Here is a 13,337-nt window from a genome sequence, read left to right as displayed (position 1 = left end):
ATCTTTTCGGGTTGCTTTGTTTAGATTTCTATAATCAATGCACATTCTCCATCCCGATTCGATTCGTTTGGTTATAGTTTCTCCTTTTTCATTTTCGATAACTGTTATACCTCCTTTCTTTGGTACTACGTGTACATGACTAACCCATTTGCTATCAGATATAGGATATATGATACCTGCCTCTAATAACTTCGTTACTTCCTTCTTCACTACCTCACTCAGGATCGAGTTTAGTCTCCTCTGATGTTCCCTAGAAGTTTTACAGTCTTCTTCTAGCATGATGCGATGCATACAAATAGAAGGACTTATCCCTTTAAGATCGGTGATGTTGTATCCTAGTGCGGTTGGATATTTTCTTAAGATATGTAGGAGTTTTTCGGTTTCGAGTTTTCCTAGGTCTGCATTAACTATCACTGGTCATTCAAGTTCTGAGTCTAGGAATTCATATCTCAGATTTTTGGGAAGTGTTTTCAAGTCGAGGGTTGGTTTCTTAAGGCATTGCGTAGGATCCGGTGTTATTGCTAAACAATGGTTCAGTCTGTCTTCTACACGATAGTCAGACGATTTGTCATTTTCTAACTCTGTTTCTTTTATGCATTCGTCGATGATATCCATGAAGTAACATGTGTCATCTATTGCAGGTGGTTTCAAAAATTTGGAAAGAATGAACTCAATTTTCTCTTCTCCTACTTCGAAAGTGAGTCGTCCTCGTTTTACGTCTATGATGGCACCGGCTGTTGCTAAGAAAGGTCTTCCCAATATAATGGGGGTAACTTCATCTTCTCTTATGTCCATAATTATAAAATCGGTTGGAATGTAGAATTGACCTATGCGCACGAGAACATTTTCAAGAATTCCTACAGGATATCTAACGGAACGATCTGCTAATTACACAGACATTTTAGTTGGTCTTAATTCTCCCATTTCAAGTCTCTTGCATATGGACAAGGGCATAACACTGATACCGGCTCCTAAATCGCATAAAGCTTTGTCTATGACAAATTTTCCTATGTGACAGGGTATAGAGAAACTACCAGGATCTTTAAGTTTTGGAGGCATATTCTGGATTATAGCGCTACATTCAGCAGTGAGTGTAACGGTTTCGCTATCTTCAAGTTTCCTTTTATTAGAAAGAATTTCTTTTAAGAACTTAGCATACGAGCGCATCTGTGTAATAGCTTCTGTGAAAGGAATGGTGACGTTTAATTGTTTCAGTAGGTCAACAAAATTTTTAAATTGGCCCGCATCTTTGGTTTTAATTAGCCTCTGAGGATAAGGGATAAGTGGTTTGTAAGGTGGTGGAGGTACATAAGGTTCTTTCTTTTCTACGGTTTCCTTATTACTCTCTTCCTTTTCCTTAGGTTTATTTTCTTCCTCAGTTGACTTTTTAGAGTTTTGGTTTTCAATTCTTGGATCAGATGGTCCTTCTACCTCTGTTCCACTTCTTAATATAATTGCATGAGCGTGGCTTTTCGGGTTAGGTTGGGGCTGTCCAGGAAATGTACCAGTTGGGGCAGCAGTAGGCGCTTGTTGTTGAGCTACTTGTGATATTTGTGTTTCCAGCATTTTGTTATGGGTAGCCAAGGCATCTACTTTACTTGCTAGTTGTTTAATCTGTTCGTTAGTGTGTACATTCTGGTTTAAGAAATCTTTATTGGTTTGCTGTTGAGAAGCTATGAAGTTCTCCATCATGATTTCCAAGTTGGATTTCCTAGGAACGTTATTGTTAGGTGTAGATGGGGTCGGCTTTTGATATCCAGGTGGTATAGCTGGGGCTTGATTGGGAGCTTGTCCTGGTGCGTATAAGGCATTGTTGCTCTTATATGAAAAATTAGGATGGTTCTTCCAGTTTGAGTTATAGGTATGCGAGTAAGGATTTCCTTGTGCGTAGTTCACCTGCTCTGCTTGGATTCCTGTTAGGAGTTGACAATCTGTAGGAGTGTGACCTTGGATTCCACAGACTTCGCAATTTTGAGTCACGACAACCACGGCGGCTGGAGGTGATACATTTAAACTTTCAATTTTCTGGGCAAGAGCATCCACTTTTGCATTAACATTATCAAGGCTACTTATCTCGTACATGCCACTTTTCGTTTGAGGTTTTTCTACCATTGTTCGGTCGCTTCCCCACTGATGATGGTTTTGGGCCATGCTTTCGATAAGTTGATAAGCGTCAGCGTAAGGTTTATCCATAAGCGCACCACCTGCGGCGGCGTCTATTGTTAACCTTGTGTTGTATAAGAGACCATTATAGAAGGTATGAATTACTAACCAGTCCTCTAAACCATGGTGTGGACAAAGTCTCATCATGTCTTTGTATCTTTCCCAGGCTTCGAAAAGAGACTCGTTATCTTTCTGTTTAAATCCATTTATCTGGGCTCTTAACATAGCTGTTTTGCTTGGAGGAAAATATCGGGCAAGAAAGACTTTCTTTAACTCATTCCATGTGGTGACTGAGTTGGAAGGAAGAGACTGAAGCCATCTTCTAGCTTTATCTCTTCACGAGAAAGGAAAAAGACGAAGTCGAATTGCCTCTGAAGTGACACCATTAGCTTTAACAGTATCAGCGTATTGAACAAATACGGATAAATGAAGGTTTGGATCCTCGGTAGGATTTCCAGAGAATTGATTCTGTTGCACTGCCTGTAACAGCGAAGGTTTAAGTTCGAAGTTGTTTGCTTCGATTGCGGGTGGAGCAATACTCGAATGCGGCTCGTCTTGCGATGGAGCGGCGTAATCTCGAAGAGCACGAGCTGGTTCTGCCATCTCGGGTATCGGCGAAGGAAGAAGATTTTTGAGATCAGGAATTTCGATTGGCGGAAGATTGTTTGCAACACGATACTCCCGAATTCGTCGTAAGACTCGGAGATATCGTTCAACGTCGTTGATTCATAAGTAATACGGTTCGCCTTGTGAGCGAGTGTGTGGCATACAAATCAACAAAAGAAAGAAATAAAAATTGCCTTAGTCTCTACAGCGTAACGGAAGAGTTACGATATCGACTAAATAAAAGTCCCAGGCAACGGCGCCAAAAACTTGATCGCGACTTTATGAGTCTATTGGGGTATTAACTGCAAGTGCACAGTCTAATCGCATAGTAATAAAAGATATCGATCCCACAGGGACTTATGAATCGATATACCGTTTTCTAAGGTTACTTCGTAAAGCTAAGGCGGATGATACTTTGTTGATTAGGGGAAAAAATAAAACTAAAATAAGATCTAGATTAAATATCAAATAAGCGGATATCGGTATGCAGTTCGTCGTAATTAGGGAATCAAATCTTCGTTGGTTTCGTAGTTTTAAAGTAAATCTTTTCAGTAGACACTATTGAGTTAAAAGCCTTTTCTCAAACTCTCGCTCTGTTGAATAGACTATGATTTTATATTAACGTGCGTTGTCACTAATTAGTTAAGTCCAAAATCACTTTTTGAAAACAATAGAATCTATAGAAACTCTTTTTAAGAAAATGCTAACCATTTAAACACCCTTGTCTCAAACTCTCGCTCTGTTGACTTAGATTATATAATTAAACTTAAATGCTTAACTCTCGTCCTCACATTTAACCTTTAAAAATACTTTTTGAAAATGATTAGAATTTAATTAACTCTAAAAATTGCTTTCGCCCTGATTTAAAATTAATGTCCAATTTATACTGTCCAGTTAAAAGCTCAAACCGTTGTTCTATTGATTTTAACTTCTTTATGTCTTTTACTCTCGTACAAAAACCATGGTATTAACTCTGTAAATTGAGACCATAAAAAGAGTGATTATGTTTTTAAACAAAATTAAACCAACTTAGTTTTGATTCCTTCATTCCGCTTACTTTACATACCGATATCTAAGTTTATTTAGCCAGACATGCTAAACAAGCCTAAACAAGCCTAAACAATAATTATGCTTACATACAGCCATATCGGACAGACAATATAAATAAATAGCAGTGCAGAGAATATATAAATTTAAACAATAAAATTAAAGAACCTGTAAAATTAATAGAAGTCTTGATTATTCCTAGCTTCGATGCTTGAACTCTTCACCACAAACCGGTTGGATTTGTTCTTACAATCTTCGATCGGACAAGAAAATAAAAACGAAGGAATAAAATACTATGATCTAACGTAAGGTTAGATCCAGTAAAAATTACACAATAGTTTCCGGTGTAGAAACTATTGTGAGAAAATTAATTGAATGCTTCAAATTTGACTGGAAAAGAAAAGGAAATAAAAATTGCTAGGAAAGTAGAGTGCTGGAAAATAAGAAAAACAGTAAAAATAATGCGGTGCCGAAAACTGGAAAATTGAGCGAGAGTAGCAGGGTTCCACAATTGGTCCTATTTATATCAATCCATCAAGTGACTGTTTCTTCCATTCAGTAGGTTTCCTCACGTCAACTGGTCAAGCGAAGAAAGAGGAAGAACGTGCTTCTGTTACGCGTCTGTCATACGGTGAACTGGACTTTTTGTGGTTTTAATCGCAATGTCGCGGTTAGCAAGAGTCGCCACCGACTTTTCTTTTATCCAATAAGGAAAGGTGGAAAAGAACAGGAAAGACCTTAATTTAGATTTTGGGTTCGGGAGGTACATTATACAAAGGGAAGGTGTTAGCACCCTTTGTATCCATGGTTATCCATGGGCTCTTAATTGCTCGATCACTTATATTATTTTTGTCTAAAAAAGGTGTTTGTGAATTGTTTGGAAAATTGTTTTGAAAAGAGAATTTAACTTTGTAATGATTCTTGTATGAATGTATACAAAGTGGTTATCTCGTTTAGTTTTGAAAATTGTTTAGAAAAATATAACTCGGTAATGATTCTAGTATGAATGTATACCAAGTGGTGATTTTCTAAAGGTATTTTGAAAGGTGTGAGGTGCGAAAAAGTGTTTTAAGTTGTGAGCCAGCAATTAAGAGTTATACCGACCCAAAGTCTTTATGAGTATTTCCTATCCTTATGAGGGTAAAACTGTCCTTATTATTGAGAAATAAGTAGTTTTATCCTGTGGATGTAAAAGGGTCATCGTAGGGTCATCGATAGGTCATTGAAGGCAACAGTTGTAAGGATACCTTAGCATTCGAAGGGACAATCATCATTTAACCGTAGGCTACACCGAAGGGTCATCGAGGGACAAAATCGTATTTTCGAAGGCAACATCCGAGGGACCATGATTTATTTTATGATGATTTAACCGAAGGGTCTTTGCTAAGTGTATCCCTACATTCGCGGGACATGACCGTTACCGTAATACCGTAAGGCAGCAAAGAGAGGTCCAAGATCACGTATTTAAAGGCCGTATTTTAAAATCCATTAAATAATTATGATGAATCTCCACATTAAAATCAATACGTTAAAAATAATACATTAAAATTAATTATTAAAATTAATTATTAAAATTAACACATCAAAATTAATTAAGCAATTTAGGGTGAGCCTCCACAAGGGTATCCCACAAATAAAGTGGAAGACCTAACGGCAATCTTTTCCTGGGCCATATGAACCTTTGCAAAATTCAACAAACGGGTTAGCATACCAAAGCAGGGTGTAATCGAGGAGTTGCACCAAAGCAGTAATAGTATCAGGTAAACAAAGCATGGTTATAATAAACAGGTCAGAAGGTCAAAGATCAAAACAGAACGAAAAACAGCGGCATCCATTACAACAATTCAAGGTATCCATGCAGACTTAAATCTACATACAGAACCTCAAATATATTTATGAATTCGATTATAATATCACATGGGAATTCGGAACGTAAAGCGGCGATAGTAACGCAAACCTGTTTGCAATTGAATTGTAACCTTGAATTGGCACTCGTAGGGTTGATGCCGGATTGAGTTGAGCGGTGCCGCCGGCTTTTCCTTCAGGGCTTCCTTTAAACAACAAATTAAAACGAAGGAAATAAACTAGATCCTAACGTAAGGTTAGATTCGGTAAAAAGGTGCACAATAGTTTCCGTTGCAGAAACTATTGTGCGAAAAGAATTAACTAAATGCTAAAAAGGAAATGGGAAATTGCAAGGGGAGCAGTGTAGAACTCGTAATAAACAATGACTAAGCTACTGGAAAAGAAACTATGCAAAAGCAAAAAACGGCAAAAGGAAAAAAATGTGGCAAAGCCCCTCCCTTTTAGGTTTTCAAGGTGGCTATTTATATTGGTGTCGTTAGGTCATGCCTGCTGCCCAAAAAAAAAGTCTTCAACGCGCGTGGATATAAGGCCCAACATCCCTCAACGTATCTTCAAGTCTCCGAAGCATTACCTGCGCCCACAAAGTAGGGGAATGGTGTGACGTTCGTCACACCATGTGTGACGTCCGTCACAAGGTTGTTTTGCGTGACGCTCGTCACGCCCTCTATGACGTCCGTCACAGGCACAGCATTTGTGTCTTGCGCTTTGGGCTGGACTTTGCTATTTGATTCTTTTTCTCTTTGCACCTCCTTTTCTTCCATTTTACTTGTGCTTCAAAATAAGCCACATGAGACCAATAGGAAGAACATACCGCGTAATATCTAACAACATAAAGTGAACTGAAATAAATGATGATAAAATTTAATTGAATTAAGTCTTATAATATAAGTTCATGTTATCACTAGGCGAGTGTGTAGCGAACAGGCCAGTTTGGGTCATTCGTGAGCTGAGCCCTCGTTCCTTTAAGATCAGTGCCGTAAAAATGGGTCGGAGTGCCCTGAAAAACGTCTTGAAATATTAATGGGCAAATTTTGGGGTATGACAGCTGCCCCTGTTCAATATTCTTGAACCGAGAGAGTTAGAATGGTATGTGCCGTTCGTGGTCTGGAGGTGAAAGATTATTGAACACTAGAATGCCCCAAAAATTTGCACTTGCCAATTAGTCTTGGTGGAGATGGGCTTAAAGATGCCATCCAGGTAGTTTGATGAGGAGATTTCCAGATTGTGTCGTACGCTAGACGATGTCTGAAGACATGGATGTCATACCGGGTCATACACTAGACCGTATAGTGAATCCCCCATCATGCTGTTGACTTCGCTGGGGAGTCAGAGTATGCTGTATACTGCTGGGGATAAGGGATCAGAATGGGTCATATACTGGACCATATCTGAGTACCAGAGTGAGCCGTCCGTTAGGCCGAATCTGCTTGAAGAGGGAGTAGCCGTATACTAGACTACCATTCAGAAATGTACCTGTCCGAAGGTAGCACCTGAGCAAGGGAGTAGCCGTATACCAGACTACCATTCAGGAATGTACCTGTCCGAAGGTAGAACCTGAGCAAGGGAGTAGCCGTATACCAGACTACCATTCAGGAATGTACCTGTCCGAAGGTAGCACCTGAGCGAGGGAGTAGCCGTATACCAGACTACCATTCAGGAATGTACCTGTCCGAAGGTAGCACCTGAGCAAGGGAGTAGCCGTATACCAGACTACCATTCAGGAATGTACCTGTCCGAAGGTAGCACCTGAGCAAGGGAGTAGCCGTATACCAGACTACCATTCAGGAATGTACCTGTCCGAAGGTAGCACCTGAGCGAGGGAGTAGCCGTATACCAGACTACCATTCAGAAATGTACCTGTCCGAAGGTAGCACCTGAGCAAGGGAGTAGCCGTATACCAGGCTACCATTCAGGAATGTACCTGTCCGAAGGTAGCACCTGAGGATTTGAGGGTCTAACTTGGTCGTACATTAGACTGTATTTGAGTGGTGTTTGAAGATTTGAAGGTCTAACTTGGTCGTACATTAGACTGTCTTTGAGTTAAAGATCCAAATGGGTCTTATGATAGACTGCATTGGAGTTGCAGGATGAGCCGTCCATTAGGCTGAATCTGATGATAAAAGGGGGTAGTCGTACACTAGACTACACTTCAGAAATGTACCGTACACTAGGTAGCATCTGAGGAGACGAAGGTCAAATTGGGTCGTACATTAGACCGTATCTGAGCAGACTGAACCGTCCATTAGGCTGAATCTGATGATAAAAAGGGGGTAGTCGTACACTAGACTACACTTCAAAAATGTACCGTACACTAGGTAGCATCTGAGGAGATGAGGGTCTAACTTGGTCGTACATTAGACTGTATTTGAGCATCATCTGGTCTAACTTGGTCGTACATTAGACTATATTTGAGGCCTTGAAGGAGTCATATGTTGAGATGAATCAGGATGAACCGTACGCTAGGCTATATCTGATAGTATTTGTGTATGCTGTATTTGCAATGCCTATTTGGGATGAGCTTATAGAGGCCATCGTTAGGAGGATGTCTGACTGAATGTTGACATGGAGTATATCTGAAAGATGTATCTGAAGAAGAAAGTAGTCGTACACTAGACTACACCTCGGAATATACCGTACGCTAGGCAGTATCTGAGGGATATAGTTGAATCTTGAAAGTAATTGATAAAGATGTCCGTCTGAATGGACCTTTGTTTTGACTGTGTCAGGAGGATAATTGACCTGAAAAATAAAGTTAGCTTCATGCCATGTCATGATGCATGAGATGCAAATGTTGTATGCATGCGTGTGCTGTGAAGTGATGTAATGAGTGAATTATGCGTCTGGAATGAATGCGAGCTATGTTATGAAATGATGTAATGTATATGATGCGGAATGAAAATTGTATGTAGGTATGTGATGTGAAATGATGTAATGAGTGCACTATGCGTCTGAAATGTTCTTCCAGGGGACTCTACTGGGGGAATAAATCTCAGTCTTCTGGTCGGAGATATTTGTATTGATGACCCTTCCTTAGCTAGGGGTATTTGACCTTTATCTGATGGCAGAGATATTCAACAGAGCCTGGCTGGGGGTAGAAGAGATGACCAGTCTAGTGATGCCCATTTCTTCTGGGGAATAACTGGCTTAGCCGGGGAATAGAATTGGCAACAGATTTATTGGAAAGCCTGGTTAGACCTTCTCCTCGATCCTGAAGTCCTTCAGTAATTGTCATTGTTATTTTATGCATGTATTTTGATAAACATTGATCATATTCAAATGCATATATCAATTCAAGTTAAATCGATGGACGTTTACGCAAACAAAACAGAAAAAGTGAAAACAAAAGCATCTTTTTTTTTGGAGATAAAATTGTATTGATTTTGAAAGAGGGCCTATAAATAGGCAATTTGAGTACAAGGAGACAGAAATCCTAGTAAGAGGAAATTGTCAGGCAAACAAAGAGAAAGCTATGCAGAAAAAGTCCTATTGATTTTAATTCCACTACTGTCATTATGTCTTCAAGCATCTCATCACCTATTGTCGGATAGAAGTGATTGGCTTGTTCAGTCCCTTGAACTTGGTTGGAGCTGACAGAGAACGGGACATAGTCATACGCTTTAATCCCTAATTTTTGCCTGGACCACCTTTTCAGGTTTTCAGTCCACCGGGATACCCCTTCTTACCCAAGCCGCCTTTTCAGGTTTTCGACTTGCCGGGTGTACGTCTTTATATATTTATCCCTAATTTTTGCCCGAACCCTTTTGGTTCGCCGGGATGCCCTTACTTTTGCCTAGGTACGTCGACCTAGCGGGTCTCTTTTATGCGTAGTATTTTTTTTAACTATGTCTGCGTTCACGGGATGTGGGAAGTCTTTGCCATCCATCGTAGCAAGTATCATGGCTCCACCAGAGAATACCTTCTTAACTACAAATGGCCCTTCGTATGTGGGAGTCCATTTGCCCCTGGGATCACCTTGTGGTAGGATGATACGCTTGATCATCAAGGCGCCAAGTTGTTACACCTGTCTCTTGACCTTTTTGTTAAATGCTTGGGTCATGCGCTTCTGATATACCTGCCCATGACAAACAGCCGCAAGTCTCTTTTCATCAATCAAATTTATCTGATCGAGTAGAGTTTGAATCCATTCATCTTCATCTAAGCCCGCCTCTTTCATGATTCTTAGAGAGGGAATCCGAACTTCCACTAGTAAGATGGCTTCCATTCCATAGACTAAAGAGAACGGAGTTGCCCCTGTCGAAGTGCGTACTGAAGTGCGATAACCGTGGAGAGCAAACGGTAACATCTCATGCCAGTCTTTGTACGTTACTGTCATCTTTTGTATGATCTTCTTGATATTGTTAGCCGTCTCCACGGCGTCGTTCGTCTTTGGCCGGTACGGAGAAGAGTTATGGTGCTTTATTTTGAACTGCATGCAGAGTTCAGTTTAGTACCATTGTCAGTGATAACTCTTTCAGGAGACAGCAGGTTTCTCAAATAGATATTTGATAGAATCCATCTTAGAAGTCAATAAAGTGGTATGATTCAACATATACTGTCTTAGTCGGCGAGCAGCCCAAGCCAAAGCACAGCAAGCTTTCTCGAGCTGTGAGTATCTTGTTTCACAGTCGGTACCTTTTGCTAAGGCAATATATGGCATGCCCTTTTCGACCAGACTCGTCATGTTGCCCCAACACACACCTCATTGAATTTTCTAACACGGTCAAATACATGATTAGAGGTCTTCCTTCAGCTGGTAGCATTAGAATTGGAGGTTCTTGGAGATATTTCTTGATTTTGCCATTCATCACTCCATACCATCTCTTGATTTTTTTTTTTAGCAATTTGAAGAGGGGTTTGCAAGTAGCAGTCAAGTGTGGAATGAATCGGGCAATGTAATTCGAGTGCCCCAAGAAACTTCTGACTTCTCTCTTGTTTATTTCAGTACCCAGATTTACAATTTCAATTGATTCCTCATGCGGCTGTATAGTCTTTTGTAGTACCAATCTGGCAAGTTCTCTAGGGACTTCACAATCTTCCTCACTTCCATCCTCGGCTTGGTAGATCGGATTTTCAAAGTCATAATAAACAGTAGCAGAGTCATTACCAACAGGATCCAGAGTGGATATGGATCGGCAAATTGTTACGTGAGTGTGTGCAAGAAAACATAGCTTGTTTGAAAAAAAATGACAGGAAAGATAAAGAGCGCAATATTTGAATGCAAAAGGTCCATTGATTTATTGAATATGAATATGCTTATGAAAATGACAAACCCTTAAAATTAGCTATTATGCCCCGGGTATAGACACAATGCTTTTGAAATACTAAAATAGCAATAACAATTACTCCCGACTAAAGGAAATCGGGATAGTGTCTTCAGCCTTCCAATTATTGAGTCCGTCACCAATTATTGGGTAGACCCAGCTATCCAGGTCGCCATCGCTATCAGTATCCTCCACAGCATTGACAGTCTTGTCATGATTAGGCAGAGGGGCAGTGATGACATTAGGAGTCTCCGGAGGCTCGAACTCAATTTCCCCAGCGTCGATCATATCCTGAATTTTGTTCTTCAACAACCAACAATCGTTTGTATCGTGCCCGGGGCTATCGGAGTGATATGCACACCTGGCATTGGGATTATAACGAGGCGAAGCAGTGTTGACATTTGCAGGAGGACCTCTGAGAGTGATTAAGTTTACCTTTAGCATACTTTGCAGTGCTTGTGCTAAAGTCATATTGAGCTTGGTAAACTGCCTTCTTGGTCTGTCTGGTCTTTGCTGGAAGTTTTGAGCTGGCGGGGCGGCAATTGTAACTGCCCCAACAGTATGGTCACGATTCTTCTTGTTATGCTTCCTCTCACTGTACACAGCATTTGATTCACTCTTTCCCTGATAGGACTTTTTGGTGCTTGCAGAAGTAGCTGCCTGTATCTTTCCACTTCGAATGCCGCTTTCAACCCGTTCACCTGTCAAGATAAGTTCAGTGAAACCTGACGAGGAACTTCCCAGTAGATGGCTGTAGAATGGGCCAGTCAGTGTACCCATGAACATGTCCACTAACTCTCGGTCAGTCATAGGGGGTTTGACCCTGCCGGCCAGATCTCTCCATTTCTGAGCATACTCTTTGAAGCTTTCTTTAGATCCCATAGTCATATTCTGCAACTGTAGCCGAGTAGGCGCTAATTCAGAATTGTACTGGTACTGCTTATAGAAAGTTGTTGCTAAATCAGTCCAGGTGCGGATGTCAGAGCTCTCGAGCTGATAATACCATTCCAACTGAGTGCCAGACAAACTTTCTTGGAAGAAATGGATCCACAGTTTCTTATCAGTGGTGTGCGGCTGAATCTTTCTCACATAAGCCCTTAAATGCATCTGAGGACAGGATGCACCATCGTACTTAGTGAAAGTGGGGATTTTGAATTTGCGGGGAATGGTCACATCGGAGACCAGACCCAAGCTTTCGAAATCTAGACCAGGCGCCTTCTGACCCTCCATGGCTAGCATGCGTTCTTCCAGCAATTTGTACTTATCATCTCTTGGAGAGTACTGTTCATTTTCATAGTCCTCATCGTCATCCTCAGGGTTGGAGAAATCAGCATTCTCTTCCTCTGAGTCATTCTCCGCCCCCTCTTCTGGACCATTCGGGAGTCCAAATTTGATTCTCGTAGCCTGTCCTTTACGCCTTCTTCCCGGGTTAATGAAACTCACAGCTTTCTTGTCTTTCTTCTTCTCGACCAAAAGAGCCTTCAGTTCCTCCTGCCCCTTGGATAAGCTTAGCATCATCTCCTTGAATTGAGCATTCTGAGTCTGGAGATCTTTGACAGTTTGTTAGAGATCCATTTTTCTGTTTGGAGGAAAACCGTGGGAACACTGATCCCTTTAGAGTACCTGTTATGCAATGTTATGTTATGCTATGCAATGTATGAAATGTTTTCAAGGCCTTTTGGAATTTAACTTTGCATAAACTACCGAAAAGGGAAACTTTTTTTTTGTTTTTTCTTTTTGTTTTTTTTTTGTTTTTTTTTTCATACAAAACAGAGCAAAGTTAAATCCCTAAGTCCTTGAAATGGTTAGTACAATGCATGATGTTATGATGTTATGATGTTATGTAAACAACAAGCACAAGCAAGTCATACAACCATCATTCCTAGGTTTTAAGGCTTGCATGAGTTCCATAGGTAAGTACCCTCCCCACTGAAGTTTGGTTGGTTCAACCTGTCCTAGAATAGTAACCGGGTTCTAGAAGGATCTCAAATCATTGACCTTTCCTTAAGTCCACTTCAGTGCAACACCAAGTGGTTGACCGAAGCTTCCCTAAAGTCCAATCTCAAAGAGTGTAGTATCGAGTCTCAACCAACTCCAGTCGGAACCGAAGCTAGTTATCTCACTACTTTCTAATGGCCAGGATGAGTCAATTAGGGTTCTAAAGGTCTGGTTAATGCTTTTATGACACCACGCGAATGCCAAATATTTCCTCAACTAACATGAGGAACATCAGGACATCCAAAGTGCCACATTAACCGTAGCCATCATTTTGACCATTCCAGTATACGCCGGACAATCGCGATGATCTCTTGCTACTTACCTAAGGTACACTAGATCCGGGTGTAGGATCTTTCACTCAAGCATAACATACCCAAGCAATCCCTTAAAAGTAAA

General features: G+C 40.6%; 1 non-coding gene across 1 annotated transcript; it reads left to right on the top strand.

Annotated features, from left to right (window-relative positions):
* Positions 1 to 2,281: 2,281 nt before the first annotated feature.
* On the top strand, positions 2,282 to 2,388 carry LOC127089132 (small nucleolar RNA R71). Its single transcript, XR_007790906.1, has one exon. It is a non-coding gene; the product is annotated as a small nucleolar RNA R71 (small nucleolar RNA).
* Positions 2,389 to 13,337: the final 10,949 nt, after the last annotated feature.

Source organism: Lathyrus oleraceus, chromosome 5 (assembly GCF_024323335.1).
Source record: "Lathyrus oleraceus cultivar Zhongwan6 chromosome 5, CAAS_Psat_ZW6_1.0, whole genome shotgun sequence".
Taxonomy (NCBI): Eukaryota; Viridiplantae; Streptophyta; class Magnoliopsida; order Fabales; family Fabaceae; genus Lathyrus; species Lathyrus oleraceus.
This window is presented reverse-complemented; position numbering and strand designations above follow the sequence as displayed.